Source organism: Scyliorhinus torazame, chromosome 18 (assembly GCF_047496885.1).
Source record: "Scyliorhinus torazame isolate Kashiwa2021f chromosome 18, sScyTor2.1, whole genome shotgun sequence".
Classification (NCBI taxonomy): Eukaryota; Metazoa; Chordata; class Chondrichthyes; order Carcharhiniformes; family Scyliorhinidae; genus Scyliorhinus; species Scyliorhinus torazame.
The window spans coordinates 154,413,900-154,419,899 of record NC_092724.1 but is presented as its reverse complement, the minus strand read 5'-3'; positions in this window follow the sequence as shown (position 1 = coordinate 154,419,899).

Here is a 6,000-nt window from a genome sequence, read left to right as displayed (position 1 = left end):
GGCTGCTATATGCGTTGGGGTGGGGGACAAGGGAGGGAGGTTGGGGATAGTGGGGCAATGGTGTACATTTGTATGGGGAATATTAAAATACCCTCAGCACAACCAGCATGCCCACCAAACCACCAGCCTGCCCATGCACACCCGGCCATAGATATGTACCCGGGCTGGGGCCCATCCCTTGGGTTTCGTATGTTGGCCAATGCGTGTCTGGTGCTGCCTCTTGCAGACATCAAGGTGTGATTGGGATGCTAGGCAAAGAGCCCCACCTGGTACATGGCCCACCCACCCATGGTGATCCACTTGAGATATGTCAAGTGCTCACTTAACTACGATTGCCATTCCCATTGGCAATAGCCTTCAGCCCCGCGGCCAGGGGCCTCGGCAGTCGGTGGGGGTTATGGATGTTCGGTGGGGCAGGGGCTAGGATTGCCCCTGGTACTGCAACACACGGTCCCGGGGTTTGAATGGCAGACCCGTGCAAGTCCACATTCCCCCCACCCCACCGCCCCAGCCCCGATACCACCAGCCCCCCCCATAGCGGCCCACCCCCAACTGGGGCTGCACCCGCCCGGTTCCCCCCCTTCCCCCCAAGCACAGGGCAGCATACCCAGTGCCCCCGGGCTCGCCTGTGAGCAAAGTTGGCTACTCACCTCCTCAGCTCCCCACAGCAGCTCATCCACCAGGTTCACGTTTTTCAAAAGGAGCACTAATCGGAGCCAGTGTGAGCACTTGCTGGGGAGGCCGCTCGCTCACAGGTGGCTATTGGATAAGGGGAGGCTCCCATTAATTGTATGGAAATTGGGCTTGAGCGGTGATAATTGGCTACTCGCCTCGCTACAGCAGGATCCCGATTTTGTCTATGGGAGCGGACCGGTTGCATCGCCAACTGTTTGGCACCTGGCACGGTTCTCGTTTTCGCCTCTCCCGCTATTCACCGGCCTCGCTTCGCTCAAGCCAGAGCGCAACTAGGCTGGCGAATCACGCCCATAATTTGTTTTCACTAAATATAGCACCACCCATTCTCCAATCAGTATGGTGGACATGGGACTTAGTGAGGTCACTGGAAAGCGAGCAATTATTGGAAGCTATCAGCAGAATCACACAGTGCAGAAGAGGCCCCCCGGCCCATCGACTCTGCACCTGCACATCAAAAACACCTGACCTGCCGACCTAATAATTAAAAAAAAATGTTTTTCAATTTAGAGTACCCAATTATTTTTTCCAATTAAGGGGCAATTTAGCGTGGCCAATTCACCTACCCTGCACATCTACGGGTTGTGGGGATGAAACCCACGCAGACACGGGGAGAATGTGCAAACTCCACAGGGACAGTGACCCAGAGCAGGATTCGAACCCGGGTCCTCAGCGCCATGGGCAGCAGGGCTAATCCACTGCGCCACATGCTGCCCTCTGCCTACCTAATAATAATAATAACAATAATCTTTATTAGTGTCACAAGTAGGCTTACATTAACACTGCAATGAAGTTACTGTGAAAAGCCCCTAGTCGCCACACTCTGGCACCTGTTCGGGTACACAGAGGGAGAATTCAGAATGTCCAAATTACCTAACAGGGGACATTAGCCTTTCTGGACAATTATGTTGGAACATCCAAGAGGTATTCCCCAGCGCCTCAATGGGGTAGCCCCCAAATTCGACACTGGCGGCCAAGGAAGTATTGAAAAGAGTTGATTAATTGGGGAACGAAAGGTACAACAGAAGAGAATTGTCCTTGGGAGTTTTATAAATGGAGAGAGTGGACGGAGGATTGTGGTGGCCATGAAGAAGTGACAAATAATAAGACATTTGGTGCTGCAGGAGGGAATGCGGGAGGCATGCGGATTCCAAAATCAGGCCAGAGATTTCAGCCAACTCCACAGGGCTTCCGAAGTGTCTGAGCCAACAGAGGAAGAAACAGGGAAAGACATAGAAAAGTGTGAAAACACCCACTCTGCTACACCCCACCAGGGCTCTCCATCTCCAACCCTTGTCCTGCACAATATGTGGCTCTTAGAAGAGAAGACTTACAGAAACTTGCTCTCAGTAACCAAGTGCCAATCGACAGAGTGAGTGCATTTGGACATGGGAAATAAAACTGTGAACAAAACAATGAGAACTCAAGGGCAACAAAACCAACATTGGCAATAACATTTGCCAAGTGTCATCTGACGACGTATCATATGATCAGACATCTTATCAGCTGACCTCCAGAAAAACATCCAACCAGAATTGCCAACCTTGCTGGATACTCTTACCTATAGCTTTTACTACAGTGACTGAGGAGAATGTGAAAAGGGAGGTGGCCAAGGCAGGATTGAGGGTGTTGTACCTAAATGCGCGCAGTATACGGAACAAGGTAAATTAGCTTGTTGCGCACATTGAAATTGGCCGGTACGATGTTGTGGGCATCACAGAGACGTGGCTGCAAGGGGATCAGGGCTGGGATCGAAATATCCAAGGATATATGTCCTATCGAAAGGACAGGCAGATGGGCAAAGGGAGCAGGGTTGCATTGTTAGTAAGGAATGAAGCTAAATCGATAGCAAGGAGCGATATAGGATCAGAAGGCATAGAATCTCTGACGGTAGAGTTGAGGAATCGCAAAGGTAAAAAGACACTGACGGGAGTTATGTACAGGACCCCGAGCAGTAGTCAGGATGTGGGGCAGAAAATAAATCAGGAGATAGAAAAGGCATGCAAAAAAGACACTATCACAATAATCATGGGGGACTTCAAAGAACAAACAAAGAACAAAGAAATGTACAGCACAGGAACAGGCCCTTCGGCCCTCCAAGCCCGCGCCGACCATACTGCCCGACTAAACTACAATCTTCTACACTTCCTGGGTCCGTATCCTTCTATTCCCATCCTATTCATATATTTGTCAAGATGCCCCTTAAATGTCCCTATCGTCCCTGCTTCCACTACCTCCTCCGGTAGCGAGTTCCAGGTACCCACTACCCTCTGCGTAAAAAACTTGCCTCGTACATCTACTCTAAACCTTGCCCCTCTCACCTTAAACCTATGCCCCCTAGTAATTGATCCCTCTACCCTGGGGAAAAGCCTCTGACTATCCACTCTGTCTATGCCCCTCATAATTTTGTAGACCTCTATCAGGTCTCCCCTCAACCTCCTTCGTTCCAGTGAGAACAAACCGAGTTTATTCAATCGCTCCTCATAGCTTATGCCCTCCATACCAGGCAACATTCTGGTAAATCTCTTCTGCACCCTCTCTAAATGCAGGTGGACTGGGAAAATCAGGTTGGTAGTGGATCCCAAGAAAAATAATTTGTGGAATGTCTTAAGAGGTGTTTTTTTGGAGCAGCTTGTGACAGAGCCTACTAGGGAACAGGCAATTCTGGATTTGGTGATGTGTAATGAGGCAGACTTGATTAGGGAACTTAAGGTGAAGGAACCCTTAGGGAGCAGGACCACAATATGATAGAATTTACCCTGCAGTTTGAGAGGGAGAGGCTGCAATCAGATGTAACGGTATTACAATTAAATAAGGGTAACTACAAAGACATGAGGGAGGAGCTGGCCAGAGTTGATTGGAAAAGGAGCCTAGCAGGGAAGACAGTGGAACAGCAATGGCAGGAGTTTTTGGGGGTTATTAGGGAGGCACAACAGAAATGCATCCCAAGGAGGAGGAAACATGCTAAGGGGAGGACAAGGCATCCATGGCTGACAAGGGATGTCAAGGATAGAATAAAAGCTAAAGAAAAAGCATACAAAGTGGCGAGTATTAGTGGGAAGCTAGAGGATTGGGAAACCTTTAAAAGAGAGCAGAGGACAACTAAAAAAGCAATAAGGGGAGAGAATATGAAGTATGAGTGCAAACTAGCTCGTAATATAAAGGAAGGTAGGAAGAGTTTTTTTCAATATATAAAAGGTAAGAGAGAGGCAAAAAATAGACATTGGACCACTGGAAAATGTGGCTGGAGAAGTAATAATAGGAAACAAAGAAATGGCAGATGAACTGAATAGTTATTTTGCATCAGTCTTCATGGTGGAAGACACCAGTGGGATGCCAGAGCTCCAGGAGAACCAGGGGGGAGAGGTGAGTGCAGTGACCATTACTAAGGAGAAGGTTCTGGGGAAACTGAAAGGTCTGAAGGTGGATAAGTCACCTGGACTGGATGGACTACACCCCAGGTTCCGAAAGGAGATAGCTGAGGAAATTGTGGAGGCATTTGTGATTATCTTTCAGGAATCACTGGGGGCAGGAAGGGTCCCAGGAGACTGGAAAGTGGCTAATGTAACACCCCTGTTTAAGAAGGGAGGGAGGCAGAAGACGGGAAATTACAGGCCGGTTAGCCTGACTTTGGTCATTGGTAAGATTTTAGAGTCTGTTATTAAAGATGAGATCGCGGAGTACTTGGAAGTGCATGGTAAAATAGGACTGAGTCAGCACGGCTTTGTCAAAGGGAGGTCGTGTCTGAAAAATCTGTCAGAGTTCTTTGAGGAGGTAATAAGGAAGTTAGACAAAGGATAACCAGTGGACGTGATTTATTTAGATTTCCAGAAGGTCTTTGACAAGGTGTCGCATAGGAGACTGTTAAATAAGTTAAACGCCCATGATGTTAAGGGTAGGATCCTGGCTTGGATAGAGGATTGGCTGACTGGCAGAAGGCAGAGAGTGGGGATAAAGGGGTCTTTTTCAGGATGGCAGCTGGTGACTGGTGGTGTGCCTCACGGATCTGTGCTGGGACCACAACTTTTCACAATAAACATTAATGATCTGGAAGAAGGAACTGAAGGCACTGTTGCTAAGTTTGCAGATGATACAAAGATCTGTAGAGGGACAGATAGTATTGAGGAAGCAAGGCGGCTGCAGAAGGACTTGGACAGGCTCGGAGAGTGGGCAAGGAAGTGGCAAATGAAATACAATGTGGAAAAGTGTGAGGTTATGCACTTTGGAAGGAGGAATTTAAGCATAGACTATTTTCTAAATGGGGAATTGCTTCGGAAATCAGATGCACAAAGGGACTTGGGAGTCCTTGTTCACGATTCTCTTAAGGTTAATGTGCAGGTTCAGTCGGCAGTTAAGAAGGCAAATGCAATGTTAGCATTCATGTCAAGAGGGCTAGAACACAAGACCAGGGATGTACTTCTGAGGCTCTATAAGGCTATGGTCAGACCCCATTTGGAGCATTGTGAGCAGTTTTGGGCCCCGTATCTAAGGAAGGATGTGCTGGCCTTGGAAAGGGTCCAGAGGAGGTTCACAAGAATGATCCCTGGAATGAAGAACTTTAGTATGAGGAACATTTGAGGACTTGTAGGAAAAACTAGAAGCAGAGGACACCATCTCAGACTGAAGGGACGATCCTTTAAAACTGAGATGAGGAGGAATTTCTTCAGCCAGAGGGTGGTGAATCTGTGGAACTCTTTGTGGTAGTCACCACTAGTTGTATTATATGGATTACGGCACTGTACGTATAGTAGAGGTGCATGGGTAAATCCCTGTCTGCTGGCCCCGCCCAGTAGGCGGGGTATAAATGTGTGCGCTCGCCGGTGCTGCAGCCATTCTGGTTCCAGCTACAGGAGGCACAACATCTTTGCTCAATAAAACCTCGATTATTCCACTACTCTCGCGTGGTAATTGATTGTGCATCAATTTATTGAGCAAAGATTTTTTAAAACAATGGATCTCCACATCAAGCCTGATCTCCTGCAGCTGAGCCCTCAAGCAGCCAACGCTACGTCCGCCTTTGACCACTGGCTAGCCTGCTTCGAAAGCTACCTCCGAACATCCACTGAGGTACCTCGGATGCGCAGAAGCTCCAAGTCCTCTATTCACAGGTGAGCCCTGACATTTTTCCTCTCATCCGGAATGCGCCCACTTACTCCGAAGCGATGGAGCTCCTGAAGGGGCACTACGTTCGACCAGTCAATCAAGTATACACCAGGCATCCCCTGGCCATGAGACAGCAACTCCCCGGGGAGTCTCTGGACGATTTCTGGCATTCCCTGCACATCCTAGGTAGGAACTGTGACTGTC